The sequence below is a fragment of the Cyanistes caeruleus genome, chromosome 16 (genome assembly GCF_971803275.1).
Source record: "Cyanistes caeruleus chromosome 16, bCyaCae1.hap1.1, whole genome shotgun sequence".
NCBI classification, from domain to species: domain Eukaryota; kingdom Metazoa; phylum Chordata; class Aves; order Passeriformes; family Paridae; genus Cyanistes; species Cyanistes caeruleus.
The window spans coordinates 5,158,766-5,176,510 of NC_141716.1; the positions used below are offsets into that span (position 1 = coordinate 5,158,766).

A 17,745-nucleotide genomic window follows, 5' to 3' on the forward strand; every position below is an offset into this window, starting at 1 on the left:
CCGATCCTGCAAACTGCTGCTCGCGTTCCTCTTCCGCTCGAGGATTTTTCAAAGACCAGGCTTCCCACAGCTGATTTACAGCGCTTTTTAGAGCAAAGGGGCGATTCCAGAGAAGCCACCAATTATGTTGATGAAGAGCCTGACAGTAAACAGTGTCTTTTCTCCCTCTAAAAGAAAAAGACACGGAGGGAATTCAGCATCTTCCCAACATCAAAGCTAATAACAGAAGTGAAGTGAGACTCTGACCTTTAACAGCCTGCCTGTTAGTGTGGATTATATCATGTCAGCAGCCATCTGCAATATAAACTATACCTGGCTTTGATGAGACCTCTTATAGACCTTTAAAGGGGTGGAAATACTGCACAGCTTTCTGCAGAGAGGAAACCACTGGAATACCAAGGCTTTAGCTCTGCGGCACATGGGATGAGGGTGTCCTGCCAAACTGCAGGGTCGGCAGGGCTGCTGGGATCCTCACGCAAATCTGGCTGGGATGCTGGAGCCACAGCAGGTCGTGGCTATGTTTGCCAGTCCCAAGGCTCAGATATCATGGAGTTTTTGGGACTCTATCACCTCCTGGGACTTTTCCTGAGAGCAGAATGAGGTTGTGTCCCTGCTCTCATCTGGAGAGGTTGGATATCTGGAGATTGTAAGGATTTGTCAACTCTCTTGACAATAAGCCAGCAGCCTTCATGCCTATTTTAATTTTTTTGTTTGTTTGTTTTTTATTTTTTTAATTTCCACCCAAAATTCCACCCTTCAGATGCTTTGGGGATGGGCAGGCACCCATCCCCAAATTCAGAGATTCAGCATCCATCTCCCTGCAGTGTTGCCTCTGACTCCATCAGGTGCTGCAGTGAACCTCAAGTTCAAACCCAACTTTTGGCCCCACCCTGCGTTTTCTGGGGGCTGATTTGTGACCCTGGCAGCTCAGGGCTCAGTGATGGGGCACCCTGGCACTGCTCTAGTGCAGCAAACAGGGTGTAAAAGGTCTGAATTGAAACCTGGGGGTACATAAGGGCAGGGATTGCAGGAGATGATGGCAGGAACTTGCCTTTCACACAGAAGCATCTCAGTGCTTTGGAAGGTGATAGCCATTGCTCCCCAAAGAGGATTCAGAAATAACAGGTCTGATGGAGCCACAGAACATCACTGGGAAGATGATCTAATTTCCTAACATGTTGAAATATCTCACCAACTTCTCAGGGGACTTATCCCTAGAAAGGAAGTTTTCTTAGCCATATCAGGGAGAAAAGAAAAATGGAGGAATGAAAAAAGTCATCATTACTCTGACACCTGGAGATAACATTCAAAGCTAAGTGCTGGGCAGGATAACTCTGCTCCTAAACAAAGCTGATTTATTGGGAAAACTCATCCGTTTACAGTTCATAAGTTAAGGGCTCGGGTTGTGTGCACAGAGGTGCTGCAGTCATCAAGGAATAGGGTAATACTGTTTTATGGAAATGTCTAAGGCTTCCTCTCCACGGGGCCCTGGCCATTGCTGTTATGAAATACACAATGCTTTAGCATCTCGAGGTCCTACACATTGAGCCATAAAGACAAACATGAGTGATCTTGTATCTTCTGGGGTTTTATGGCATTATAAAATATGTTTTATGTTCCAATCAGCAGCGACAATTTATGAACAGAGAGGCTCGAAAAGATGTAACATCAGACTATGTATTTTAATATAGTTTGAGAGAACTGTAATGCCTTGAATGACATTTGCTCTCAGCACACATGGAAAATGAATAGTAATGCAGTGGAGATTGATGGTTTATTTCATCACGGAGGGTCTTCTGTGCAAAGAGTTTTATGAACGTTATAGACAAGGAATAGTTGGCTTAAGGAAGAGGATTTATCGGCTGTGTGGCCACCTTCTCCTGAAGTGCTCGCATTTTCTCAGTGTCTTGTCTGTGAAATTTGTTAGCATCACTTCCAGGAGGTTTGAGTTGTTTTTTTTTTCCTGCTTGTGAGAATTCAAATTAGAGCTGGAGCTAGACACCAAGCGTTTTTATTAATGCTTCATTTTATTTATACAATGTATCAGTTATAAGAAGGTGTTATGGTGTAACGCTAAAATGATCTATTTTATATGCAACTCCTCTGGGGAATGAAAATAAAGCTGCTCAGAAGTGGAAGAAAGGCAGGCTTCAGACAAGAGTTAGAACATGCTCCTGTGGAGTATTGGTCACATTTAAACATCCTGTTCTTAAGATTATGCTGAGAATTTATTGCTAGTGCTGGATTTTTGTGAGTTCAGCATGTTTCGGTAAAAAAAACCCTTCAACTCTTCTGTTGTAATTCATCTTTGGTTATGCATTGCTGCAAAGGATGATATCCAAAAGGATGAGCAGGCTGGCAGTGGCTTGGAGGATTGACTCTGCCAATAGAAAGCAGCTGTTGAGCCTGCAGTGACCAGCCTGTTCCTCTGCTCCTGTGCCCAAAATCTGGGATTTTTTACCCAGGTGTGGGGAAATTTTTCCATCTCACACCAGTTCATCTTTTTCCTGCCATTTACTTGTGCCCAAACCACTAGCCAACACCATTTCCAAGAACCCTGTGACAAAAAAATGTCATCCCCAGTCTCATATGAAATTGCATCCTTTAGCAGGGAAAATTTGGAAAATGTGTTTCTTTAAAGCCTCTTTGTGAGAAAGCAGGGAGAAAGACGACAGCACTGAGCTTTTGGGGATCCTCTGACAGGACCAGCTGTGATTTGTGGAATGCTGGGCACTGCAGATATAACTTTTTAGCCTGCAGTGAAGCAGAGGAGAAGGTGACTGGTTTCCATGGAGGAGAGAGTGTTTGGATGCTGGTGAGCCATTGCATGGGCAGGGATGGAGGGAACAGTGTGGTTTTTTTCTCCTCCTCCTCAAGCTGTTGGAACAACAAGCTGAAGATGGCCAGGACCTGTCCCATCACAAACCCACCCTGGTTGTCACCCCTGATGCATTTATATGAAACATCCAGCACCAATTGCAGATCAGTTCTTCCAAATGACTGGGAAATTGTGTCAGGAATCAATGAAGAGAATCTCAGCCCTGTGGTAAGGGCAGCATTTCAGGCATGGAGAGATTTTAGGCAACAATGGGCTGGGTCAGCAACATCTCACAGGAGAAAACATCCATGAGACACTGGAGAGCTGAGATGTCACAGTGAGATCCCAGTGTCCCCTCAAGGCAATGCCAGAGGTGAACATTTCACTCCCTAATGTCCCCCTTATTGTACCTCCTGGTTTATTTTTACTCTCAGGGTTTTATTAATGCTGTTGACTGTCCTGTGCTTAGTACCTGCCCATCCACAGTAATTAAGCATTAGCTAAAATCTGCTCATTGAAAACCATAAGAGAGCTTTATTATAGGGCAGGAAAAGGCTTCATTGATTTAGAGGACAGTTCAGGTGGTAATTTCCATGCCACCTTAAAAATCACTGCAAAGTGATCTCTAGAAAGTAATAAACAAGATGCAAAATCACTGTGATAACATAAATCACCTTGAACTCATTTGATAAGGACCGTGCCAGGGATCCATCCAAGGGAATTGCTTTGTAATGCAGTAGCAATGTCCCATTATTTTAAAGTGTTACTAAAGTTAAAGGGGAAATGGGGCTCTTTACAGGATATGTGGGATTTTATTAAGCTCTTGTGTGTGGAGAAGAATGGGAGTGCATGGATGGATGCAGCAGTGATGACATCTGCCAAGGGTGATCAGTTTATCCTTCCAAACCTCTGTCACCCGAGTCCCCCCATACAACAGCCTGTCCTTAAAACCAGGGCAGGAGAAGCTGAACCAGAGAAAATATTCCTGGACAACAACCTTGTGGCTCCAGAGCCCAGGGAAAGGTGGAAGCACCTCCTTTCCTGGCCTTGGGTGCTCACAGTGCAGCCCCAGATCCCGGGATGTCATGAGGAGTTAGGAGCAGAGGAGATGGATTAGGCTCTTCTGGCTGGCATGCCATGAATTATGTGTTAGCTCTACATCCAGCCATTCATTAGAGATTTACCAGCTGCTTTTTGCCTAAATATTTGCTTAAAACCCTCTGCATATTTCATTCCATAGATTATTTTTTCCTACCAGTTATGAATCAGGGCTAAAAGCGTTTTAGAAAGAAAACACACTTTACTGAAGTCAGATATTGCATTCAGTCAAAATACATGAGAAACTTAAAACCAGTTGGAAATATGAAAAGGGTTGTTCCAAATTTTGACTGGGACCAGTGACTGGGACAGAATCGGTTTGGACAGATACAGACAGAGTAAAGATGAGCTTATTTCTGCAATTTTCAGGCTCTTCTATTCCAGCCCAATAAGTAAGAAAAATTTTAATTATAATATTTATTTTCACCGTGTTATTTTTTATTTTCAGTGGCCTAAGCCAATTTTTCTGCCATTCCTCCACAAGGATTTAGTAAATTGTGCTGTCAGTCTGGGAACCCTTCTGCAGCAGCCTTGGACTCTCAGTTGATGCACATCTTCTCTTGAAAAGGGTCTGTTGAAGGCAGTTGTATTGACCTAAATTGTGGTTGCAATCACTGTAATCAGGGATATGGAAAGGCTGCTCCGTTTTATATATCTATTTAATTTTGTTTCTGTTATAAACTCAAAATTACAAATTTGAACTGAAGTTATTAATTCTGCCCAGTAGTGGCAAACAAACTTGTAAGAGGTTGAAAAACCTGTGCATCTGTCTCAACTCTCCTTGGAAATTTCTGAAAAGAGCAAAGTCTGCAGCCTTGTTTAGTTTAATCTGGTTTAAAATTATTTCAGGATAATTAGATGAATAAATAATTTTAGAAGGTTGGTTTTTGGTTTTTTTGTTTTGTTTTTTTTTTTAGTATGGCCTGAATTTTTATTCCATTCCTGCAGAATGAAAAGAGATGGAGACAGCTCAAAGAAACTCCAAATTCCCAATAAAAACTTCCAGAATTTGCATCCAAAGTCAGGCCTGGTTTCCAGACTCGGTGAGGAACCAGACTTTTCTCTCGTGTAAGTCAACACACCCATCAGGCAGGGAAGCTGGATGAATTGATTTATGGAGCAATGCCAATGCTCCCAGAGTAAGGGAACTGGTACCAGCGTGTGCTGCAGGAGCTTTCCCAGCTCAAACCAGCTGCAAATCTGCTCTAAGTGATTTTCTTTTTTTTCTTACAGGTCCTTAATCCACTGGGTTAAAGCTTTACAGTGAACAGAGTACTGAGCAGGACAGAGCAGCACTTCAGATTGCAGCTGCTAAAGGCAGCCATCCCACTCATCTCAGTGTTTGAAATAAATCCTTACATGGGGATCTGAAAGAGCTGGACTCACTCCCCAAAGCATTAATGGGTGTTAAGTGGTGTGCTGAGATAAGAGTACATCCCATTGTTAGGAGTGACCGATAGAGCTCAGGGGTCAAGTGAAATTGGGCTTATCAGCTGGCAATTCAGCCTTTTTTCTTCCTGTGTTTGCTATCTAGAATTTTCTTTTGGGGGAGAAAAAGGGGGGAAAAAAAAAAGGAAAAGGAAAGTGTAAAGCAGCTCATATTTTAATCAGGAGTCAAGGAGAAGATTCTTCAGGGCAGATGGAAGACAGACACAGCACTTTGTGTGGAAAAGCAGGGAGGTGCCTTCCCTGCATGGTGAAATCCTTGGGACCATGGAATATCCCATGGAAGGCAGACTCCTTTCATGAAAACAACAGTGCAGGAGAAATCCTTTTTCCATTAAACACGAGCAGACAGCAGTCTCCTCATTACTCTGTTTAGTGCACAGGAGCTGGCACCTGAAGCTGCCAGCTTTCCTGGTGCCTCCTGGATGGCTGAACCTCCCAAGGATGCTGTGGTCAGGCTCTGGATATGGCTTCAGCTCTGGAAAAGCAAGGACACTGCAGCAATCCAGAGAAAAGCTCCACTTTTCCACACTTTGCTGGGCTCAAAGCGTTTTGTAGCCGTAGCCAACCTGTTTTGGAGTGAACTGGGTGGGATCAAGTCCCCAGATCTGGAATGGACTCGCTGTTCTTGGCACAGCAAAGTCCATTCTTGCCACCTGGGATATTTGCCCAAGATTTGAATCAAAGGCTGATGTAACCAGAGAGAGAGAGAGAGAGAGATGACATTCCTATGGACTGGGATAGGTCCCAGCACATCCATTTCATGAGTCTGGCTTTCAGAGTGAGCAGTGGGAATGGTCTGGGTCTGCCTTACCCAAGGGCACCTTCACTGCTGTTTCAGGAGCACCTTACCACTGAGGTGACATCAGAAAAAAGGAAATATCTATAAATTCTGCTTTTGTAGAAAGGGACCAACTTTTTTTTAATATGAGGAACTTGACATCACAAATGAAACCAGCAGCTGAACTCTTTATTGTGGTTCTCATGACAAAAGCATGAGGGGTTTTGATCACTGTGAAATGGTTCAGACTGTTGGGCTGTACACAAACTCTTTTAAATAATCCTCCCTGGTTTCCCAAGCTTTGCAGTTCTGAAACCTAAATCAGCAGTTAGCTGGCTGGGAAAATTCTCAATCCCACTGAGGTCAAGGGATGCTGTGCACTCACCTTCAACAGTACCAGGATCTCACCTCCTTATATTCTACTCTGTTTCCCTGCTGGTTGCCAAACCAGAAGGTTCCTAGATTTGTCATGACCACAAAAGTGCATTTTAACATGAGTGGTCTAATTCCACACTACCAGAGCTGAGTTTTGAGCTGTAAATGCAACCCTCTGAGCTCTTGACTCTGACCCACTTTCTGCTTAGAGCACAGCAGGAAGGCAACAGCTCCATTCCTCTCTCACTGGAATCAGATGGATCCCTAAAATATATTATTGGAAGGCTAGAACAATTAATTGTGTTCTTCCCTGAGCATTAAAATACAACATCCATATACAGTGGCAAAGAACAGGTCTCTCCAACACAGTGTGTTAAAAAAAATTTGATTATAAATCTGAAAGGAGCCCAGGATTTCCCTGCATCTCTCTAATTTCAGCAGTGAGGGAACCCTGGAGTGTTGCAAAGCTGGGTAGGGAGGCTTTTACTGAGCTATCAAGTCTGAGAGCAGGAATAAAAATGTATATTTTCCTTCCTTCTGATTAATAGTTCCAGTCAACAGCAGCTAACTTATTCCTATTGACAGATCTATGAAATACTTGCAGAATCAACAGCCATAAAGTGGATGGCAAAGCACTGGCACCATAAAGCCGTAACATCCGTGTCTATTGCAATCAAGGCTTTTAAAACCTAATTACTTCTGTGTGACATCAGTCATACATTTTCATGTGAAATTACAGTGGCATGCAAGTGCCCAGCAAAATAAAAGAAAACAAATGATGTCCTATAATAACAGAGAAGTGAACTGTCATTTTTAATCTGGCATGAAAGCTCCAACTGATGAAGCTTAATACAACTTGTTAAAACACCTAACAAGTGAGGAAGTGATTAAGTATTGTCCTTTTGCCTCTGGGAAATGGGATCTGCTCTCAGCAAGCACAGAGTGACTGAGATAGCCCTTTGGAGCTGATTGAGCTGCACATAAAGTAACTTCTAATGATCTCAGTCCACTTTGAGCCATAAAGATTTAGAAGGGACAATATTTTAGAAATGATCAAGTTCCACTCTTTTTATTAGCGAGGATAAAACACCTTTGTGGAGGAAATTAAACAGAATAAATTGCTGAAGCCTTCTGCAGCTTCCCTCATTTAGTGGTGTCAGAAGAGCACAGCAGACACCATCCTAGAGCAGGAGCTCTTGCACAGCAGAGGGCACTGAGGAGGGAAACTGCCTTTTGCTTCCAAAGAGCTTCCAGGCTGGGAAAAAGCCTTTGTGTGGTAAAATCCTTTGGAACAACTCCACTCATCTGATGATTTTAGGGAAGGGAGTGAAGACACCTGGCAGCCTCCAGCTCCATCACTTCCCGTGTCTCCATCCCTGTGGGGAAATGAGGGACTGGGGAACAGCAGTGGGGTTTGGGGCTGGGCAGGGCAGACAGAGCCTGTGCCTGCCCAGGATCCCTCTGCAGCCCTGCTGATGGAGCAGCATCCTTTGGAGCAGCAGGGATGCTCTGCTCTGCTCTCCAAATTCCTGTGTTTCTGCCAAGTCACCTCCAGCCCTAATCCCTCCTCAGGGACAAACCTGCTGAAGTTCTCAGCTCCTGCAATGGACCATGGCAGAACCCGCTACAGTTTGTGCTTCTGGCTTTTATTAAGGACAAGTTTTTCAGGAGATGTTTCTTTTATGGTGCTTAAATTAAGTTTTCAAGGTTAATTGTCCAATTTGATGACTTTGGTTCAATAAATAATTCAGAGACAGTTTACGTCCTCCCATGTAAAGATGCCTACTGAGGTTACAGTCTCAGCCAGGCACTTCCTCTGATGTGCTATTAGCTAATGTGCTGGAGGTTTTTCCACTTCAGTTTGGAAGCATTTATGCTCTTTGAGAGGAAATTTGAATGGAACTGAAGTTCAGTGGAAGGGACCATAGTGAAGACAGCCAAAGTCACCAAGTTATCAATAAAGTCATTGCCAATGTCCATTGTCCGGCGATTTTCCTGTTGTCATCCACCAAACAACAATAGCACAGCAATAATTTTAGGTCTCAATAACAACTTCAGTTCAGCAGGTCAAATTGAGAAGTCTTTACCTGCTCCTTGGGGACTCATCCTGGAGCAGCTAATTCAGACAAACCTTTTCTCTGAGGCTCTGAGATGATAGAGGTACCATTAGAAGTTTCCCTGCTAAACTGCCGTGTGGGATAGATGAAGTTGCTTCTCTTAGTCACATTTTTATAGCTCTCTTGCAAACAATCTACAAGACTGGTTTTCCTATTGGCTGTGTGTAATGGGATCATAACCCTACTGCGAGTCCCAGGTATCAATACAAAAAAATACCCTGTAAATCATAAATATTCCTGTAGTGTGTTAGTGTGAGTAGGGCTGGCAAATCTCAAGGGAGGGTTGCTGGGAATGGCGTTTGCTCCTACCCCAGGGACCTGGAACTGACAAAACAGAGGGATTCTGCTTTTGTTACCAACATTGGAGGAATCTTGGGGGACCAATAAGTTAATATCCCTGCCATGCTACCAATAAATAAAGCAAAAGATTTGCAGTGCTTACTAAATACCATCTTCTCCCTGTTAGTCAGACTCCACAGGGAGTTAACAGCATCAGATTTTCAGCAAGCCCACGTCCCTATAGGTGTCTATAGGTGCTTGGCATCCTCCAAACCCGCTGTCCCCCTCCAGCAGCAGAGCAGGGCTGTGGCACCACGCTCCCCAAAGCGTCAGTGGGATTCAGGTGAGAGCTGGAGCAGCCCTGCTGCTGACACTGCAATGCAGCTCCAATGCAGAGCTCCTGGCAGAGGGACATTGATTCAATGGTACACTTGCTGTCCTTTAAAGAAAGGTCACATTGCAGGGCTGGCTCTGCCTGTGTGTACCCAGAGAGGATGGCTGGACCAGGAATTGAGTTAGAGCGAGATGCTGGCCCGGTGCTTGTGCCAGGGCTGGGGACATGTGCTGGGATGGAGCCCGTGGTCCATCCACCCTGTGCTGAGGATGCAGAGCTCTCCCAGCTACCCAGCCAGAGGGCACAGGTTTGCCCTCACTCTGTGAGGACTGGGGGCTCAGCACAGCACAATCTGCTACCTAGAGGATGCTATCTCCACAGCTGTTTAGTCACCCCACCACTTATTTTTGATCTACTCATGGAGTAAAAATATAATCTGAATTTCAACTGCTAGAGCAAATTGTGGCTACAAATATTCTCACTTTAAAAAAAAGAAAGAAAGAAAAGCATCTATTGGCAACCTGGCTCAGAGCTGAGCAGGGCTTGCAGAGCAGCAGACTGTGAGGTTTGTTACCGGCAATGTATTCAGAAGGCATCTGATCAAAGCTATAAAAGGGGTAAAAAAAAAATCATCAAGGCAACATTGTAAAAGATGATAGTTGTTAAATCTAATTTCAATACTCTGTGTGCATAACCTCTAACTCGGAGGCATCTAAGCATTCCAGACATGGCCGGTGCATTGTAATTTTTGCATCGTTTCACATTACTCACAAGGTGCATTAGATGGACACTGAAGGATGAATTATTCTTTTCAGCAAAACATTTTTGTGGAGTAAGTAAATTTATCTTGCGGGGAGAGTAAAAGGAAGAAATATGGCATTAAAATGTGCAGATCTGAGTTGAACACATCTCTCTTTTACAGGGAAACCATGATTTAAGTGCACTCTATTACTAATGTTTAATAAAAGCCATAATTCAGAATGTCAGGCTGAGGCTGTGTGCATTGAAACTATGATTTGGGGAAAAAATGACACGGCCATTTTTCAGTACAGTAGCTCTTCTTTAAGCCATTTGTCTGCAGGCCTAAATTAGCTTTGAAGTGTACTTTATCTTTTCCAAAAAAGGCATTGATACAGCGATTATGCTTTATCAATTAATTTTACACACAGCCCCAGAGAGGACAGAGGTTCTTGGGGCTGGGTGCCTGTCCCCTCCCCATCCCAGTGCAGGGTCACATCACCTGCATCCTGCATCACCCTGCGCTTCCAGGGACCCTGGGGCAGTCTGTGAGTGCACAGGCTGAACCTCCACCTTTCTGTGAGATATTCTGCCCAAATATTTGCCTCTCAGTGGGTGTCTCCCAGTGTTCCCAAGGTGGAGACCCCCTTTGCTGTCTGTAGAGTTGGCAGCAGACTGTCCATTGACTAATGACTGCCTAATGAATTGACTAATGGAAGATGGCTCTTCCTTTGACTTCCCAGACCTGCAGCTGATGACCATTGTTCTGAAAAATGTGAAGATTTTGGTGCAAAGTAAACCCCCAACAGCAGCTGAGAAACTGCAGAGCAGCAATGCTGAGCTCAGAGCTGCACTGTGGTGTTGCAGCAGCTTGGTGGGACACCAGCTTGGGAACACAACTGGAGTGCTCTCTTCTCCAACCACACCACAGCCAGGGAGTGGCCAGTTCAGCTGGAGGTCCTCCTGCAGCTCCATCAGACCCTCACTGATGTCTGCATGTCCCCCTGCAGGGGTCAGTCAGGGTTATCAGGGCCTCAGGGATCATCAGATGATTGTCAGGTGGGAGTTTGTCGCACCCAAGCTGCAAACAGGCTGGGAAAGTCAAACTGGAGCCCCAGGTGTTCATGGATGAGTTAAAAACATTCTGGATTTTGTTCTGCTTTCTTTTCTTCTACTTTCCCTCAATGACAACCTTTTCTAGATTAAATAAAGTAATAAACCAGCAGCTTGTCTGATGCCTGCTCTGCACCATCACGTGTGCAGCTGTCACTGAGCCTGCCCAGCTCCTGCTTCTTGATGCTTTGCTGAAACCCAGTGCCTTAACCAGGCTGGGGACAGCTCTCTCTTGCTGCCTGTGACATCCCCAAGGGCACCCCGTGCTGTCCAGCACAGCCCTCCTGGGGCACTGTACCAGCTCTGCAGATGGCCACAGACTCATCTGTGTTTTCATCTGAAAGTCACACCATGAGGAAAAAATCAAGTTCCCCTTCCCTCTCCTCCATTTTCCTTTTCCCAGGGTTCAGGGTGCTGGGTGCCTTGGGGTGAGCAGGCAGACCCTGAGGGGTTCTTGTGCATCTGCTCAGGCTGCTGTGACCCCAGGGGGCTCCTTGCAACTGCTCCATCCTTGGGAGTGTTGTAAACCAGCATCAGGCTCCAAAGAACTTCCCAAAGTCATGCCCACAGGTCAGTAATACCTGCATTTAAACCAACCCAGAGCAGAACACAGGGCTGGTTTACACCAGTGGAAGATCTGGGCCATTAAATATCACTTTCATTTACAATCTGACCTGCAGCCGGGACATTTATTAGAACAAACCAATTCCCCTCGGGGCAGGCAAAGCCTCAGAGCTGGATGCTGAGCCTGGCCCTTGCTGTCTCCCGGGGAAACACTACCTGTGCTCCCAGGCACCCCAGCGCCCGCAATTAAACTCTCCTTAAACTTTAAAGGCACACTTAAATGTCTGTTTATGGCCCCATTACTTTCTCTTTATAGCCCGAGGTGAAGGCTGGAATCCTGTCTGAGACGTCTTAAAGGTTATACGTACAATTAGCTGGTTCTCATCACGTCCTTTAATATTTCACTTCATAAGCCCAAAGAAAGCCCGGTGGATCAGCTGGTGGCCACAGGGAGCGAGGGGACCAGGGACTGTCACCCCTCCCGGACACCGAGAGGTGGCTCAGCTACAGAGAAAATGATGCTGGCTGAGAGCTGGAGCTGCCTCATCGGAATTTCAGCCGGGATTCAGGCTCCCCTCTGCCGCTCCCTGACCTGCCTGTGATGTTGGGGCAGAGTCATTAATGACAGATGTGTAAACTTTGCATGGAGGGATGCCAATATTTTGCATACTTACACAGTGCTGCCATAAATATTAATGCGGTGCTAATATGGGAAGTTCCACCAGCTGTGTCCATTCTCGGGGGATACTTCAACTATTTATATTCGGGGTAATGAGCAAGCTGTTATTATATAATCAGGCTGTTGGAGAAGGCTTTGGAATAAAAGTCTCACTGAGAATTAACCAACAGCAGGAGCGTGTTTGGAGCCACGAGACAGCAGAGATTGAATGATGGAAGGTTTGACAGGGCAGAGGCAGGACAGGAGAAAGACAGGACAGGAGGAGAAAGGTGCTGAGACTGAAGCTCCCGAGGAATTAATGCCAATTGAGACGAGGGGTTTTTTGCACCCAAACACCAAAATTCTCTGCCTGCAAAGTAATCCAAATTTCTTGTGTGAAAGATTAAGTCACCAAAGGAGGCAAAAATGAGCAATGTTTGCTCAGTGCTGAAAACCACAAGCAAGAACAAACTTTGTTACGGTCTCCTCTCTACAAGCACAACCTGCTTGCTTTAATCAGAGCTGGAATGATGCTGCTTTCATCTGACTCGAGAATCAGCCTCTCCTCTCATACTGAAGTTGGATTTGTGTTGATTTTATTACTGTTTTGGACTCCCATAACACAAATGACTGATGAGCCAAATCTGTGCCGCATCCCTGGATGTATTAGGCTCCTATTGTCTTTTTTGCATCAAATCTATGCTTTTTATAAGGCAGACTTCTTCTTCTTTAAAAAAAAAAATAAATCTGGAGAACCGTTTGGAAGTGATTTAAATCCTCTCCCCCCCTTTTTTGGGGAATGATGAATATTTAATTGAGTTGAAGGTGGATAAATGATCATTTTCTTCATCCTATATGGTAGTGAGTAGTAAATTACTTTACCGGGAAACCCAGTTATAATTGCAAAATTGATAACAGAGGTGTGAAAATTTACACCTGTGATAATAAAGACTAGCTTCCCATCGTACATCGAGATTATATCTTGTGAGTTATCTCTTGTGCATGATCTAAATATTTCATATAACCCAGCAATCAGAGCCTTCAGCTCGCCAAGTAAGAAATAACCTCCTTTTATATTTCATATGCATATATATATATATATGTATGTATTACAAATAACAGCACGTTCTGCATGCACCTACACACCTGCACAGCAGTGCTCCAAGGGTGGCTGTTCGTGTTCCTGAAAACTGATGGAGAAACCCAACATTGTGCTGCAATGCAGGGTTTGGAGGCAGCATGGCAGCGAGGGGTGGGCAGAGCATCACAACCTTGGGCAGACCCAGATTAAAAATTGCTATTTGGCATCCTCCAGCTCTGGCTGGACCCCGGTGAGCTGCTGAACAAGAGGAATCTGCCTCCTCCTGTCCATCCTACCAGCTTTTCCTCAGGAAAGTGCTGAGTAAAGGGAAGCATAAAACTCATGGTCAGTTTTGGCAGGGGCGGCTGCGCTGGGGCAGAATGAGGATCCCCGAGTGCTCTGGGGTCCTACTCAGGGCTCAAGACCCCTCAGGGGCTGGCATGGTGCCACCACATGCTAAAGAGATGATATTCTGCTGGTAATTAAGCACTGCAATCAGTGGAGCTCTCAGCAGAGCCCGCTGAAATGAACCCTGTGCAGATTGAAATTAATACCGAGCATCCTAATGGGCAGGAGTGCACTCGCCAGGATTAACCTACGAGGAAATCAAACCCTTTAGAGAAAGCTTTTGGCAGCAGGAATCGCCCCCTTAATATCCAGCAAAAGTCTCAGTGTTAATTCTGAATTAATCCATAATTTGGGAAGAATTTCTCAAGGTCAAGGCTTTTTATTTTTTTTTTTTTTTTTTTCCCTTTTGCTAAATCTGGGTGCATTGGATGCAGAAAGGCTTGGACATTTCTGGGGATTTCCATGGATTTGGGGTTTGGAACAAGTCTGTGGCTGGTGACAGGTACAGTCATTAAAACATAGGGATTAGAGCCTTCAGCCTGAATCTGAGTCTAATCCATTACCCTGTTCACAGGGAATCACTAGGAGCGGGAGCTAATTCCCTCCATTTAGGCTAAAAGAGATGGTCACTTTTTAAAAATTTGGTCTGGTTAACAGTGTTATATCCAAGATCTCTGTTAAAGAGGTGCCAAAGCCATAAAACACATAAATTACCTCTTTCTCCTCATTTTAGCATGTCATTTCATAGATATAGATAGGCTTTTATACAGATATATATTTTATTATGCACTGTGTGTCTTTAGATATCATTACTTTTATCTTGGCCAGTTTATTAAAGATAATTATATGGAAGTTCCCATGCCTTCTCCAAGATTGCAGTTGGCTGAGCTGGATGTGAACATTATGCTAACAAGAACATATTTTGCCGTACATGAGACAATCTTTTTTGGGCAGGAAGAAGTGAATCATTCTCCTTCTCTTTTTCTGCCTTCCAATATTTTTCTTGAAGCTCATTTCAGTAGCAAGACATCTCCAGCTTCCCCTAGACTAAAGCAAGAGACAAGATGCAAGAGCCATTGATTCACCTTAGGGAATACTTTGGAGAGATCAAAAAGTGCTTGTGTGCAAGCTGTTTCCTGTGGGAGGAGCATGGCAGTACAATCAATCCATGAATGCATTGTAAAATCAATGCTCTGTATAATTAGGGCACTTCAAGGGTAAAAAAAAAAAAAAAAAGAAAAAAAAAAGTAAAAAAAAAAAAGAAGGGGAATAAAAGGGAAAATTGAAAAGGGAAGATCTTCAGTGTCTACCAGGACCCTTGAAGGCTGGAGGAGTCACAAGCACCTGAACAAACAGATTTTAAGCCTTTTTTCAGAGGCAGTGAGGGAAGATCTTGGGGGATTGATGCAAAAACCTTTTGTCTTGGTGCTGGCTGTGAAATGCCAAGAGCCTTGGGAAGATGATCACAAGTGAGACAACCTCCTCGGACCTGGGGCTTCAACACCCTGACCACCACTTGAAGCTGCCAGTGAGAAACCTTTGTGATGGCAAACCCCTTTGGCAGCAGCCAAAAATGATCCGGGAGGAAAAAAGAGTCCAGAAAGCACCTTGGCTGTGGGTGGGGTGGCCAGGATCAAACCTTCCCCTGCAAATTCAGCCCTCCCCTCTGCACTGGTGGTGGTGATGGTGGAGATCCTCTCTGTCCCACCTCCACACCCAGCAGTGCAGAAAGGCTCTGACCTCAGAAGATTCCTTTGGCATTTAAATATTTTCAACTGTTTCTCAGAGACCAAATGCTCGTAATTCCCAGCTAAACACAAATGTTAACTATAGATCATGAAATACAGTAGGGTATAAATAGTTCTCTTTTATAAGGCACTAAATTGTAAGTAGAGACAATTAAGTTAGAAGACAAAAATTCCTTTAAATTAGCAGTCACTTTTGCAAGCTCTTGGCAAAAGCAATAATGTGTTTCTGCTTGAAAAAAATCACTTTTTAGGGTATGTAGAGGCTGTTGCAGACTGCTGACCCTGCTGGAGCCCACTGTAACTCTTAACTAAGCTTGGCTTGATAAATAAGTATTTTAAATTTAAAGTCTAAGCCACCCTTTAGCCTGATTTTTAGTTATTCAACACTAAAAGATCTCTGAAGATCCAACTCATCCCCAAAGATCCTCTCCAGAAATCACACTCCCAAGCAGGGGGGCAAAAAACAAACAAACACTCTGCCTGGAATGGCCACAGTGCTGGTTAATGTTCCTCAGATGGGTCATTAGGTCTTTTATGGATTGTCAGCATGGAGAACTGATCCTGGTTCCAGGGCAAAGAAAACTACATCATATTAAAATACATGGCTCTTGTGGGACACAGCACTTTCACAGGGCTGCCTGCGAGTTTGGCAAGAGCCTGAAGTTGAGAAAGACAGATAACCCTGCAAATCAGAAAAGGCAGATTTTCATCAACAGAAAATTACAGATCCCTGCTGAGAACTCGCATCATTATCTATCAAGAAATAAATTGGTCTGAGTTCCTCTTAACTGGCTCATCTGCCGGGATGTCGTGGTGGGAAGGACCTTTGTCTCCTGAGCAGCCACCGGTTCACCGGCTGCTTTAATTGCTTGTAGGAATAACTATTGATGGACCCGTGGTAAAGGCGCTAATGCCCCAGCCTCAAAGAAAAGGGTTTTTTTTAAAGAATTCACCGGCCTGGAATGCTTTGGTGACACAGGTGGGAGGGAGAGGCTCTTTCAGGGAAGAGCGGCAAAGACTATCCCAGTCCTCATCCATATGAAAACAGCTCCAGGAGCAGTGCTGCATCTCAGAGCTTCGTTTTCAGAGGAGGATGAGGAACATCCTCAGGGCTGTGAGAAACACCGCAGGGCTGCGGGCCAGCTTCGCTGCAGCTGCTTTCAGCCTTTAAATCCAGTCTTTGGGAAATGCAGGGATCTATTCCAAATAGAACACCCAGGAATGTGGAATGCAGGTGTCCCTAACCCTTTAGGATACTCAAGGCGTGCTGGATGTCTGACAGAAGGACAAAGTTTGTTGGCCATCACCCAGCTGACAGCTCATGGGCAAGGGCAACCCTTCCGAAACAGGGCTCCATTGGCAGGAGAAAGCTGGCACGCCAGAAGGATTAATTATGCCCCAAAATAAATGTAAGGGTTCGTCTGGAGAGAAGTACCACCGGCAGGATTTCTGGCACCGAGCTGTGCGCGCACGGGCCGGGGGGAACGGGGAGGAGACGGGAAACATCGCCTCTCTTAAAGCTCGGCATCCTCCGTCCTTGTGTCCGGGGCGGGCACGCGTGGAGAGGAGCCTTTTCCAGGAGAGGGCACTCGTGGGAAACAGCAGCTCCAGCCGCTCCGGCCCCGGGCAGCGGGAGCGCTTCCCCGGCATCCCGCATCCCTCCGAGCCCGGCGGCGGCACCTCCCTTCCCCGCCCCGCCCGAGCCTCCGGCTCAGAGCCCCTCCATCCCCCGCATCCCTCTGCTCCGGGCTGAGCGGGATCCTCCTCCCCCTGCATCCCTCTGCTCCAGAATGACCGGGATCCTCCTCCCCCCGCATCCCTCTGCTCCAGAATGACCGGGATCCTCCTCCCCCTGCATCCCTCTGCTCCGGGCTGAGCGGGATCCTCCTCCCCCTGCATCCCTCTGCTCCAGAGTGACCGGGATCCTCCTCCCCCCGCATCCCTCTGCTCCAGAATGAGCGGGATCCTCCTCCCCTGCATCCCTCTGCTCCGGGCTGAGCGGGATCCTCCTCCCCCCGCATCCCTCTGCTCCAGAGTGACCGGGATCCTCCTCCCCCTGCATCCCTCTGCTCCAGAGTGACCGGGATCCTCCTCCCCCCCATCCCTCCGCCACCGGGAAGGGGAATCTCCCGGTCCCCGCCTCCTTCCGGGATCCCCCCGGTTCCCCGCATCCCTCTGCCACCGGCTGGGCGGCCGAGCGATTCATCAGGAGAACATGAATCCTCGCTGATCCATTTGGATCCTCTC

General features: G+C 45.7%; 1 long non-coding RNA gene across 2 annotated transcripts; it reads left to right on the forward strand.

The window, feature by feature from the left end:
* Positions 1 to 3,155: 3,155 nt before the first annotated feature.
* On the forward strand, positions 3,156 to 5,317 carry LOC111938302 (uncharacterized). Of its 2 annotated transcripts, none has more exons than XR_002868926.2 (4): positions 3,156 to 3,191; positions 4,365 to 4,485; positions 4,865 to 4,984; positions 5,150 to 5,317. It is a non-coding gene; the product is annotated as an uncharacterized LOC111938302 (long non-coding RNA). The 2 variants fall into 2 exon arrangements; XR_002868927.2 differs by lacking the exon at positions 3,156 to 3,191 and adding an exon at positions 3,219 to 3,303.
* The last annotated feature ends 12,428 nt before the right edge of the window (positions 5,318 to 17,745 follow it).